General features: G+C 35.5%; 1 long non-coding RNA gene across 1 annotated transcript; it reads left to right on the top strand.

Annotated features, from left to right (window-relative positions):
• The first annotated feature begins 418 nt into the window (after positions 1-418).
• Positions 419-11,127, top strand: LOC147648447 (uncharacterized). The gene is made up of 2 exons (XR_015280151.1): positions 419-517; positions 8,691-11,127. It is a non-coding gene; the product is annotated as an uncharacterized LOC147648447 (long non-coding RNA).
• The last annotated feature ends 3,394 nt before the right edge of the window (positions 11,128-14,521 follow it).

The following is a 14,521-nucleotide window of genomic DNA, read 5'->3' as shown; positions in this document are numbered from 1 at the left end:
AGTAAATAGAAGAAAATGTAGCTGGTGAATTTCTGCACTGATTTTAATGGTACTTTAGGAATCATTTCCTAAAGCACTACAGCTGATTCCTGAGAACTGGTGAGTACTCTCAAGGCTGACCAAAGATTTAAACAGCAGGAAGGATATTTCAAATTAGAAAAGAGAAGCACTGGCAGAGATCCATGTACCATATGTTAGGCTCTGACCACAGTTCCTCATTTTATTTCTGAGTACAAAAAGGTAAAAAGAATATAAATAAAGGAGGGAATAATTATTCAGGAAGTCATTTGTTAGTAGGGAGAGTGGGTCCAGATTTCAGGATTCACTGTTGCATGGAGAACCAATAATCTTAGTAAAACCTTCTATTTACATGAATTTCTAATTGAACCACTTTCCTTTGTATATATTTTTATTCAAGTGTTTGATGAAGCTTCTAGGCAAATTTTAAAGGCAGCAGATGAGTATGAAGAGCTCTCTGTGAAACTGTTCCTTCAAAATACAAAGAAATTTTGAACATGTAAGTCAGAAAATTCCCACTTTTTCCCATCAAAGAGGGTAATAGCACTTCTAATGGGATGGCACTTAGCATTTAATTCCCTCAATACTTGTACTTATGACCAGATGACATTTTACAAACAGTGTCAAGAATGCAGGTCATTGAATAGTGGAGATAAATGTGGCAGAATGTGATTCGTCCAACAAAGAAAAACCCTGACATTTTTAGCTAATTTTTTTAGGTTTTAATTTTTTAGTATTCCCACAGATATATTTCATAAAAATAATTATTTTTTTTTAAAAAAACTAATCCACCAAAATATTTTTGTGTCATATCTATATAGAGGGCCCATAGGTTTACAAACATACTGGTAGGTATTTTCTCTGGTTATCTAGTAATATTGTTTACTGCATCATTTTCTGAAATCGTGATCACCCCCACAGGGAAAAGAGGCCTGCACCTGGCAGGCAGGCTTACAGAGTCTGCTTACTTTGTAACAGCTGGATATAGTGATTGTTCTAAACCCATCATTTATTTTGCATAATTGTTGACCTTTCTGCCTGTAATCTCTGGTGAGGAATTCAGAGCATTTACAAAATTGCAGAAGAATAGGTGTTTCTGTCTATTAAAAATCAGGAGGTTTGGCAGTTTCCTTTAAAATCATTGTATTTAGATGTTTGAATACCCTAAATACTGTCTTTTCCCAGCTTCAATAAAAGAGTTTAAATGTGTGATTTTAAAGATCAGCTAATCAAATAAATGTTCACACAGCTGCGTGATATTGAAGTTCTTTAATATTAAGCAAATTGGGACATACATCAAAACATTTAAGTATATTATTAGTATTTGCTAAGATCTGAAAAAAGCACCAGTTGCTTTGTCTTGATGAGAGGGTAGTGGCTTATTAATACAAAACTGTATTACTGTATTACTGTATTAACTGTATTACTCAAGTTGCTTGAGTAATAAAGGAATTTACTTGTAATAGATAACAAAATATCAAATAACCAAATCATTTACAGAAATTTGTTTCCTTATTGATGGAGTTAGTAGTTTGATGAAAAAATATCCGAATTAATAAAGAAAACTATGTATCACAAAAATAAATGTCAAATGTTAGTTTGCTCCGTTTACTACAGGAAAAACAGTTTTCTGACTAAATATTGTGCCTAATATAAGAACTGTTGTAATACAGACAGTAACCATTACTATTAACGAGAAGAAAATAACTTACTCCATCCTTTGACCTTTTTTCGAGTGAAAAACAACTTTAATCTCTTTCCCTGCTATGGTCAGGAAATTTCTAGGTAGGCTAATACTTTTTGATATGAAAGTTATAGTGATCTTGGGCTCCTACTAATTTGTTTATATCTTTTCTGTACCTAAAACATTTTTACTTCAAGCAATTTCCGAGGTAGCTCCTGGCTCTAGGATAAGAAGTGATAAGAAGGTCTCCAGGTAGTGAATGCAGCCTGCCTTAACTTCTGACACTGAAGACCTAGGTGTAAATCTTCTCAGAGGGCAGCTGAAATAATTTCCCCAGAACAGTGCTGCAGAGGCAGCCTCATTCGGATTCCCTTGAAAGAGATTTCATTTCATTAAACTCTAGACTTGACTCTTTTGCAAAGAGGTCAGGAAAAATGCTACATGCAGCTCTCTCTTCAGTAATGTCACCATTTCTGTGATTTATAGCAGCTGCATCTCTGTGTGCTACAGAAGGGCCATCCTGTTTCCTCCAAAATTAAGGCAATCAGATTATTGCATAATACATATTTCTGAGCAAAATACCAGAAAGCTGCACTCCATTGCAACATATCGTTGCAACAGCATATGTTTGTCCAAGACATATTTAAATTAAAAAATGAAATTAATTAAAAAAAATAAGGGGAAAAAGAAATGTCTCTATTTTAAAATTTTCAACATGGGAACATGATTATGATGTTTTCTGAAGTTAGCCATCAGACACTGTAACCATATCAGAACAAGTCAGACTTGTCAGTAAGATAAATAAATAAATAGATAAATAAATAAAATTGTAAATTATTGTTATCAATTCTGTTAACGTTATCCTTGAAGCTGAAGCTATTAGTGCATTCTCTAGTTTTTAAATAGTGACTTATTTGCATTAAGCAAATTGTTTCTCAGTCATAATCATGTATGATTAAGTTTTGATCTCACATTCATTGTCTGCCATTTAGCTTTGGTGTTCCTGGGTGTCAAAAGGCTTCTTTTTCCTATAGACAGCTTGGTTTAGGGTCACACATATCAATGTGTAATAATTGACTGCTGTCTCTGCTGAGACAAAGTATTCATTTATCTTGTTTCTCAAACACCCAACAGTCAGTCAGACTCCATGGGTAAAATGGGATTTATATTTAGCCTTTAATAAAAGTTATGTTATTAAAAGTAAGTGTCAATAGCTATGATATTAAAAAGTTAAATTGCTGCATTTTTTTCCCTTTTCCAAAAGTCTGGCCTACTGAACTTGCCTGAGGTAGAAGTAACTTAGTAAATCAAGAAAGTGGTGTGTATCCCACCATTCTGGCAATTATGTCTTCTATCTGTGACATCTACTTGTGTGACACAGATATGTCTACTGCATGTGCTCTTGCAGTTTCCTGCCTTGCCACTTACAGGTCTTGTATAGGAGACGGAAATCACAGGTCTCACCACAGATGCTAGTGGTCCCTGGACTGGTTCTTGGAAATAAGGCACCAAATTTTTTTTTCTTAAGAAAAGGAAGTAGGAATTACCTCCAGAGAGAAGTGAAAAAAACTTGTGAATGGTGTACCTTGTGCTAAAAACCAACAAATTGGTTCAATACATGTTTTACTGTGAATTTACCAGAACCTGGGCAGTAGACTTGTGAATGCAACATCTTAGAAGAGTGAAGTATTTTTCTGACTCACAGCTATTGTGAGATTGGAAAGAGTTATTTCAGTTTCTGTTCTTTCTTCATGCCCTTTCTGTCCTCCATCTTGGTTGAGGGCAAACATCCATTGGTAGGGCACTGGTTTGTGTATCTCTCCTTTATGTTGACCTTTAGTGACAGAAATTTGCTTTACTTCTAAACAATATTAGAAACAGTTGTGCCAAGAAAAAAAAACTAAACACAACCAAAACATCAAGTAGCCATTTCTTGCTTTTTCTACATGCCAGGAAAAAAAAAAACCAAAAAAACTGTCATAAACTCCAAAAAAACCTAGAAACTCTAGTAGGAATTAGCATCACAGAATTATATAATCATTTAAGCTGGAAAAGACCTTTAAGATCATTGAGTCCAATTACCTGCTGTAACTTGAAAAGGGATTCCAAAGTCACAAATCTCATTGAATGACCTTCTCACACCACTTTCAGCTGATGTCTTTCTCTTCCAAATTATTATAATTAAGAGTGCATCCATTAATTTTTTTTTTCATTTGTTAGATGGATGATGCTATTTTATAATGTGGCCAAATAATGTGCCCATTATGAGTTTCAAGTCTGGTGCCAACAAAATATCTGCAGCTCTTCTTAAACTGCATTGGAAACCTCAGAAAGAGGGTCAAAGAAAGACAGTTTGGGAAGGAAGCCATGTGATTTTAACCAGTAACTGCCCATATTTGGATGTTATTGTCTGATGTTCTCTTAAGGTTCATAAATATAGTGGAAGTAAAGCAGGGCAAGATTATTAATGGATTTGAGTAAGCCAAGCACGTTGACCCTCTGTGTGTAAACATCACACAAAGTCATATCCAAATGAAGTTTGGAATTGTTTGAAAGCCATGAAGAATCAAACCAGATTTGTCTGTACTTTCATTTTCCAAATCAATGCTTTTAAAAAACTGTATAAATCATTGGTGTTCTTAATAAAGCCAGTGTTTCTCCTTTGGGTTTCACCTTATTTTGTGGGCAAAAATAGGTGTATTATCTTTCCTACCTTGGTGCCAATTATTCACTTTTACCTGCTTCTGGAAATCTCTGGTCTTTCCATTACACATTCATATTACTTTTTATTTTTATTTTCTTCTTATTTTCTCTACCTTCCTTTCCTTCCTATATATGTCTGAATTTAAATGCAACCACAGTTTTAAAAAATATCTTATGGAAGTTGAAATGTTTAGAACAACTTCTGTGTAAAAAAGTTTATTCCTGAGCACCACCTTGAAATTGCAAGATACTCATCACTATTCAGATGCTGACTCTGGGAGGAAAGGATTAAAGTAGTATGATTTTTTATTCTGCCTTTTTATGTTGAACCAAACATATCCTTTCTGAGCAGGGACAAAGCTTTCTTATTATACCAGAGAAAAACCTTAGGAAATCAAAATTTGGATCTAAGAACCATTTAAGCCCAGCAGCAACAGAATTAGAAGCAAAGTAGCAACTAGTGTACTTTCATGATACATGAGTAGGTAATGAGAGTTGAAAGCATTGCATTATGTAAATCAAAGTATATTTGATTGAAGACAAATGTAAATGATTCTGTCCACTGGTAGCTAAACTCAACCTATGAGACTGTCATTTCAATACAAGAGATAATTTTCTTGGTTTATTATGTGGGTTTCTCTGAATAGCAGGCAACTTTCTGTGTATTCTTGTCAGCTGAGACAGATGAAAAATGCATATTACTTTTTCTCCAATCACACCAACAAGTTTTGTTTCATTCTAAAATGAATTCTAAAATCCCAAACAATACATGTGTTAAATGCAGACCCGTAAATGTGCTGGAAAATGTACCAAATTTCAACACAGAACCACAGAATATTCTGCACTGGAAGGGAACCACAAGGATTATCAAATGCAACTCCTGACACTTCACAGGGCACTCCAAGAATCTGTGTGTGTGTCTAGGAGCGTTGCCCAAACACTTGAACTCTGTAACGTTGTTTCTCTGATCATTTCCCTTGGGAGCCCATTCCAGTGCCCAAACACCCTCTGGGTGAAGAATCTTTTCCTGGTATCTAACCTAAACCTCCCTTGACACAGCTTCAGGCCATTCCCTTGCATTCTGTCACTGGTCACCACAGAGAAGAGAGGAGTGTCTGCCCTTCCTCTTTTCCTTGAAAGCTTAATTTTGAAAAAAAATAAACATAATGAAAATATGACACATTTCAATACCACATAAGATAATCTGTTACAGGGGTGTTATTAAAAGAATTATTTTATATTGGACTATAAATTACTTCTTTCTTTCTCAATTTACGCTGTCAGTTTTCTTTATCTTCATATAATATGGCATCTGTGATTAGAATATGGTGCCTATGATTACAAATTACAATAGTTACAAATCTTAATGAGTTTGGAGTCAATCTTTGACTAAACTCAAAAGGAGGGGGCATTGGCAAACCAACTCATACTTCTGTTGGAATGAGATTGAGGTGTTTTTCAGAGTTGAAACCAGTCTAACTGGTTGTTTAGAAGCAGAAGTTTTGAAATCATGGACTATTTGCATGGTGGTGCCTTTGAGCTATATAAATAAGTGAAGTTTTGGGTCAACTTAAATACTTCTTTATTAAAAAAAAAAAAAATGAGGAAAAAAGTCATGTATCATGAGTTGTATCATGAGTTGTATGGAAGTGAAAAACTTCTCAGAGGTTCATGCAAGTGGCTTGGGAAGAAATCAGTTGGTCTTTTTAGACCTGATCTCAAAGTTTCCAGTTTCAGTATTTTCTAAGATTCCTGTCCAGAATTGTGACTTACGGGCTTTAAGGATATACCTAAGGAGATGACAGCAAGATATCCCTTATATGTTCAACTTTAATGAATTTCTGATGAAAAAAGGCTATATTTGAGAGAAGCTGTGAGTTTGAGAACAAGACCGTTAAACAGAGTTTTTTGTGATAGTATCCCTTGCCACCTATCTTGTAGGACTGAATTCTGTAATGACAGAATTTATCTCAATCTGACAGTCTATAGGCATCATGCTCCTATATCAGACTGTCCTATGATTAATTTAGTTGAAATAATTTGCTGCTAAAATGAATCTGTAGATACTATTTATTTTTTTTTAAAGTCATAAAACATCAGTGGAAAATTGTACATACAGCACATTGTATGTTATCTGTCTTTATAGCATGACTTGTATTGTAGATTTATATCTATTTAACTTTTTTCACTGTTATGAATTTGTCTTTGTATCTTTCAATATCAGCTTTGTAGCTGATAAAGAGGAAAATTGATTATTTAGGGTTGGGGCATTTTTGAAGAACAAACTATGTTTTTCTTACTGCAAAACTGACTGTCCAAGCTATATAAAAAAACCCCCAAAACTGTATTTCTTCTTTTTAGAAAACAAGCACTTATCCCCCTCTCCCCCCCCAAAATGTACCATTTTCCTTTTACCTGGGAAATATTTCTGTTCCACTCCTGATTCAAATGAAAAAACCTCAGATGATCAATGAGGAAGTATTTTCAGAAAAGTTTTGCTAAAACAAATGTGGCACAAATATGCACATGGTTTCAATTTCCTGAGAAGCACTGACATTTTTACTCAATTTCCTCTTAATCCTGCATCACTCACAACTCCCTTGCTTCTGGATTCCTTTTTCAGCAGCCAGGGGTGGTGTTAAAAAAACATTGAAATGGAAGAGAGCTCAACCAGCTCATTCTGTGTAATAAAATCCATTCCACTGTGGTTCTAATTTCATCAACTAATACAAGTCAACATCAAGCGTTAATGAGAAAAGGTTTCCAATTAGATACAGTCTGACACTGACCCAGCTTTTCAGTCACCTTCAATTGTCAGCGATAAAAAGGACGGTTCAATATGATATGGATCATTCACTCCAAATCTCCACAACTCATTTATGACAAACACAACTAACAGAGCATAGGGAACTGCTGAATTGTTTTTCATTATGTTGGCACATTGGCTTTAGACTACAGTGGTAATGATCTTTAGAGGTTTTCCATACAGAGTGTCACTAATGAGCAGACCAGGATGGGGCGATGAGGTGATGACAACCCACATTTTCAAGTGACAATACCAGCAACATGATGATGCTTAAAATTCCTTATTATTTCTGGAAAGTAATTCACTACCATAGAGAAGAGAGTTAGGAGGTTAAGCTATTAAATAAAATGAGTACAGAAAGTGAATAGCTCATTAAAAATGAAACACTTTTACAAAATACACAAGGCTTGTCTTTAGCAGTCACTGTAAAATGTGTTTCAGTCCATCTTTCCATACACAGTTACTTAGACTGGTATTTTGTAAGCTGGGAGATCTAGGGATGTGTTAATATCCTTCAGAAGTGCATTTCCCAGTGCAGTATTCATCTACCTTCAAATCCAGAGCACATCTGGGGAGTAAAGTTAGGTAGTAGATGTTAAATTTATTCCTAGGTCAAGGGCTTCCTTCCTACTGACCAGGACACTAAAGGGCAACTTCACGATGATGACCTTTATTCCAAAAAACGATTCCAAAACCACTGGGTTGTAACGAGCACTTGCAATTTGTGAAAATGTTAAACACGGCAAGTCAGTAAATTACAGCACTGCTACAATTGCTAAAAAATGAATTTAAAGTAGCTTAATAATAATACATAAAAGCTATCTGGAAACTATAAAATACAAGAGGGATAGGTGATATTCCATTCTTAGGCACTGTGTAGAATTTTACATCAGTTATTGTGGTTTTTCCTTTCAAACTTTCTATGAAGTCCTTATATTTCGGAATGGAATGAATTCCTTTATATCACTGTGTAACATGGGTTTTGAAAACTTGAATTAGTTTCTGTCAATACAAACTATTTCCTGGAAAATGCATTCCAAGGATAATGTTACCTGGGGAAGAAGAGAAGGCTAGGAGAGTAACAGAAAATGTGTTGAGATTTGTTTTTTGCCGACACCAAAACTTGAAGGTTTCCACCAGAGACTATGTTGCAAGATGAAATGAGTTCTAATCTTATCAAACGTATTCATCAGAAATGAGCTTAGTAAATACCAGCTTTGCAAAATATGCTAATTACTACTTTTTCCAGTTAATATTTGACTGCAGTGTCAAACACAGTAGACTGGTCAAATATAAACCTGGTGTTGCTATTCGGCTAAAAAATTTGCCAATTTTAATTTTATGTCAGACTAGACTGGGTAAAGTCCAGAAATACCCATAAGTATGTCAAACTCCTTTTTTAAATTGTATGAAAATTCTTGAGTCTGAGTGATTAAAATCTATTCTGCACATAATTTTCCATTTTTTTTTCATTTTCAGGATACTTTTGAAACTCTTTTTGATACTTGAGAGAATCATTAACTCTGTGGAAGCACATCAAGAGATTTATTCATGGATTTTGTGTTTCTTCTTTGTCCACAAACAAATGATGCAGAAAGAAACTTGCTACTGTAATTTTAAAAAGGTTCCATAAAGCCATGCCACCAGTTCTGATATATGGATTTCATGTGTTGTAACATTGCAACCTTGCCTGGTATATGTTTGAAAGTGTAGACCAGTGATTTCCTACCTTGATTAATCATTCCTTTTTCACATGTTGATTTCAAGATCACATCATATAATAAATAATTCAACTACATTCTTCCTATGAAGTCCTGAACCATCCAGGTCTGCTTATGGGTCTATTTTGTCTTCCTTGCATCATGGAAACAAACATTTTCACTGAGTGTCATTTTCGTGATCAGTTTATAAGGCAGATGCATCCTTTTGTCAGTGGATCTGGACACTTCATGTTTCAGTGTGAATTCTTTTGATGGGTCAAAACCCAGTTATCAGCATATAAAATGGAAATCTGTGAAGCTTGTGTGTGTGTATTTGTATGTATAGACGCATTTTCATTTTGGACATAGAGGGTTGTGCATGGATCACAACTCAGAACTGATAAACTTTTCCATTCTAAACTTGGGCTTTTTTATACGTGTAATTGTTGTATATGTCTCTATAGCTGTGTAAACTTCAGACACAGTGTCAGCATAGAATATGATTTGGAAACATCAGGAAACAGAGGCAAAACAAAAGCAGCAAAGGCCTTCAGAAATGAGAGTACCTATATCCTGCTGGGTATGAATTCTGAGTATCATGATAGGAGCTCTCTTAGGAAAAAGGAAGAGGATGTCATCTACATAATCCTTCTGTAACATAAGGCTTCAGACTCTGAAGATTCATTTCCTTTGTTTTTTGGGTGTGGAAGGAGACAAGCTTCTGAAGAGTCTGGTTCAGAACAGGAGGATATCTATCTAACACTTGTAATTCTAGTTGTTATACAGACAACTGTTTGACCACCACTGCTCATATCCCAGATAATGTGCCAGTGTGGCTATTCTTTGGACATGCCAGATGTTCAATCTGACCTTGACCTGGACAAAAAATGACCATGGTTCTGCTGGAGTCTCTAGGCTTTCTTTGCCTGGTCTGGTCCCACTGCTCTTCTTGGGGAGTATATAACAGGAGCCATCGTGCAGAGGGCCTTCGTTGCAGTTCAGAGCAGTGTAAGGCATGCCTACCTCATACCACTTAAGCTCTATTGCATAAGTGGGTCAAATCATAGGTCAGACGAAGAGCTCACCTTGATTCATTATGCTACATAGGCATATCATGAATTCCTACGAAAATTTTCTCAGTTCTGGGCTGTTTGCAAATCATAGCTAAAACCTCCTCAGACCAAGAAGAATGTAACATCTTCTCGGGTCCTTGCTTATGAGAGGTGACTGACATTTGCTGGTAGGAAAGGTGGGGCTTGTATTGATAATATGTGATTACACACACACACTGTTGGAATTTATTGCTTTTTACCCCAGTCCTTGGTGCTGGCATGCCTAGCGCAGGAGTTGACTGACCAGTGCTGTAGCTTAAAGCAAAATATTTTGTGGAATATATATTATATACTGAGAAGAAATTCTTAATTGTGGGGGTGGTGACGCACTGAAACAGGTTGCCCAGGGAAGTTGTGGATGCCCCGTCCCTGGAAGTGTTTAAGACCAGGTTGAATGGAGCTCTGAGCAACCTAGTCTAGTGGGAAGGTGTTTCTGCCCGCAGCAGAGAGGTTGGAACCAGATGATCCTTTCAGCCCAAAACATTTTACAGTATATCCATTACATTCCTTCCATGTGTGAAACACTTCTCACTCAAAAACACTTTTATCCCAAGTATTTTCACAACAAAGGCACAGAATGCTAGTATTTACTTTCAGTAGTGGATTATCAGCACAAGATTCAAGACAAACCTTTTTCATTTAAAATCCATTTAGTTTTTACAATAGTGTAGGAGACATGCACTGTGAAACCTATCCATGTGCTATTGCCTGGCTAGGATTTGTAGAGGGATTTACTAATCAATGTCTTCTGCCGTCACAAGCAAATGGAAGAACTGCTGCATTTTCTTTTGGGAACTGAGGCTGTGAGTGTTTTGACTTAATTTGTCAACTTCTGTTGTGCTAAAATACCGAGTCTTTCGGCTTGGATGCAACAGAAACTCTACAAGTTACTACATAGCACTGTGGTGGAGTTTCACAACAGTACACATGGGAAGTATGTTACCTAAGAAAACAATTTGAAATTTCTGACAATCTATTTATCTTACTTTTTTATTTATTTAGATTTTAATCCCAATCCCAAATCTCTTGTTCCACAACCACTAACTTTATAAAGTGAATATTCAGATTTTTCTTGATTTCAGTCTTCCAGAAAAAAATGAAAAATAATAAGCTAGGTTTAAATCATTACTCTGTCAATTTTGTCTGCATGAATTGTAAAAGGGACAACAGAAGTAATATTTGAAAAATATTTTCCCCTTATGATGGACAGATGTGACTTGTAATAGATACATAAATTTGCAGATGCTTCAGGATATGTACTTTCCCTAACCGTTGAAGTACATATCTTCTGCCCTTAATCGTTGTGCAAGGTTATGTGTTTTTCCAATGTTAATTGAAGTTAGGCAGAATTCCAATTTGGAATTATATTTATTTACCTTTCCTGGATGAAAGCAAGACTTCTGGGGAAAATTCAGGATTTTTGGAAGGTTCTAAGGGCTTTCCAGCTCTAAATCAGTTCAAACATATTCAGAGAGTAGTCTTTCCTGATTTTTTTTCTAATTTTTGTTATTAGTAGCTGCTGAAAAAAAAAAAAATGTGAAAAAACCCAAACAAGGCAGACAAAAGTTAATGGAATTCTTCTAAGCATGAAGTTACATTCTTTGCAGTTCAAGGTTTTGGCAGAGCTTCAGAATGTGTTGCTTGAACTATCACATCTATCAGAAATTAGAGTTAGCTTGGCAAGAGAATAAGTGTTCACCATATCTAGATAGGAAGTGCATCCATTTCATAACAAATAACTAAAAAAAATGAGGTTGCATTTCTTAAGCAACATGACTCTATAGTCAACACAGCTGAAATCATATTAAATCTCTTAAAATTCTCACACTGTTAATCAGATTATTATTGTATGAATAATGTGTTCTCTGAATCCAATATAGGAACACGTGTAGACTGTATGTTGCCTAAGGACTTTGTTTTACAAAGGCACTAATAGAGTTAATAGACAATGTCCCATAAACTGGGTAGATTGTTTTGCAGGCTGTATTTTTAGGATGAAAATTTCAGCTCCTCAGAAATTTTGAAATCTTTATTTGACATATGAATTACATTTTTTGTAAGGAAGAAAAATCTTTCCTATTCAGCCCTTGTTCAGAAGGCCATGACAGAAGATGGATTCATCCTGCCACTCATCAATTACTAACAAGAAATATGGTAGGACAAATGAGTTTGAGGTCAGAAATTATAATAAGCAAAATTGATACCCCTGTCTAAAACATATACAAAAAAATCAATTGGCAGAACACTTGCTATATGATGTGAAAAGAGCCCTTTATCTCCTTATCAGGCAGCTGTGAAGAAAGCAGGTGCTGTGAAGAACTTGGGCTGGTTGCCATCCACAGCCTCTGAAAAGAAAATGCAAAAAAACCAAGGAAGGCAGACAAAAGTTGTGTTTCTAATTTCTCAGTATAGCATTTCAATGATTATAAAAGTTAGGGTGTTATAAAATATTTCATATAATGAGATTTGAGTAATTTCAAGTCTCTGAAAACATCTTCCCTATAAAACAACCATAACTTGTGAAGTTTCTTTTAGCTTTCTTTCCTTGAGCTCAAGGACAAATTTAATTTGAATATACTATGATTGCAAGAGAAGCTCATGCTTTATTAAATATCTTATAGTCCACGCGGAATAATGGAGAGAAGGATTGTAAAAATTGAGAGAGAAGAGTTATGAATATCCTGTGGACAAAGCTTCAGTGTGCATTGCTGCTTTATTAGATGCTACAGGCTTCACAGGAATGAACACTGCCACCATGAGCACATCTTGGATACACATCCCCTTGCGTATGATAAATGGCATAACCTCACTGAAGACTTTGGCACAGTCAAGGAACATACAGCACTGCTGCTCTCTGCTGTGGATTCTCCTGTGGCTAATACTAGCTGAGCTCCTGGTGTAATCCTCAGTTATATTGACCAGAGTGTCAGCCTGACATGAGGTACAAACTCTTTGCAGATCAGGTACCACTAGTTGTGGTGCTCTCTTGGATGTATTATTTGATGTTGAAAAAGACTGAAAAACATTCTGTGGTATTTTCCTTGGTGGCAAGAGTACAGTATTTGTGCCTTTTTTTCTAGTTTCCATTTCTCATGAAATTCACAGGGAGTTAAAATACTTGAGAGATCTGCTTCACAAATTTGAATTGAAATTGACTTCTGGATTGAAAATTCATGGGGAGGAGAGAGTTAATAGAAATACATATCATGGTTTCCTAGGTTTAGGAAATTACTCTAGCACTTTTTCCCCTTGTTTCTCTTCAAGTAGAGTGCGAGGGATTTGGGAGGACCTGGAATTATGACTGTAGCGTTTGAACCTTACAGCACCAAGAAGAAAAGAGACAAAGTCTTTTGTGTCTCCTTTTCCTAAAACATGATGGAAACCACATCTGAAGAGTGTCCTTTGGTTGTCTTAAATAGCTAGCATAAGTTGTTCAGATATTTTTTATTGTCACATCAAGTGCAGTCAGTAATTACATATTGTTTCATGCAGTACCTTGACTTTTGCTTGGGAATGAAAGAAAATTATGTTTGACATTTATGCGTTGCTCTTAGAGAGGCATAGCAGGCTATGAGTTTTATTAAAAAAACTGAATTTCCATCACAGCAGAAAAAGTAAAGTCATCTAATGTTGCCATTTTAACTTTTCCTTTCCTCACTTCCCTAAATGCTATACATGTAAGGATCTTTTTCAAATTATTTAACTTCTTGGTGATTGATTATATCTGTTTCCTTGAGCATAAATAACTATTCAATTTCAATACAGATAAGACTAGGAAAATGTGTTTAAACTGATGGAAGATTTTTTTCCCTTCCAGAAACCTCTGTGCAGTTCATGCTGGTAAACAGTAAGTTGATTTGGAAATTGCCCCAAACAGACAGATATTCTTGTACTAACGTATGAAAGAACTTTTTTTGCTTTGACCTGTTTAGGTGTGTTGAGGAATCAGATATTGAATATGCATCGTAAATTCTGTCACCAAGCTGAAAAAGACTTCTGGGCTGGTGAAGTTCAGATTATATTTTGTAAACTGCCTTGACTGTGTGGAAAAGGAATTTGCATTGGCATCTCATTAGATGCTGTGTGTCTGTTGATTCTTAAACCCCCAACAGAAATATAGATAGAAAAAAGCTTTTGTGAATGTCTTTAAAAGAACATGTAAATAAGGATGTTGAGGAAAAAATTATTAGAAAGACCATGTACTATAACATATGTGCATGTGTATTATTGGATTGGTGTTTGCAGTGGTGCCTTGGAAGTGCTCTCTGTAGAACAAAAGTAGTTTGGTACCTACAGTTCCTACAACCTTTGGAAGTTTGAAATTCACAACAGGGATACAATCATGGAATCCAGAATATGAGATAAATTTATAGGCATTCCAGACATGGTGTAAATAAAAATGAGTCATTGCTTTTACCTTCAAGAGTCACTGATCCTCTGGCTGCCTTTGAACCAATGACACAGAGGTAGAAGTATCTTCCATTTCATCACTGCATTC

Source organism: Cyanistes caeruleus, chromosome Z (genome assembly GCF_971803275.1).
Source record: "Cyanistes caeruleus chromosome Z, bCyaCae1.hap1.1, whole genome shotgun sequence".
NCBI lineage: Eukaryota > Metazoa > Chordata > Aves > Passeriformes > Paridae > Cyanistes > Cyanistes caeruleus.
The sequence above is the reverse complement of the archived record's forward strand: the minus strand, read 5'-3'. Positions and strand labels throughout refer to the sequence as shown.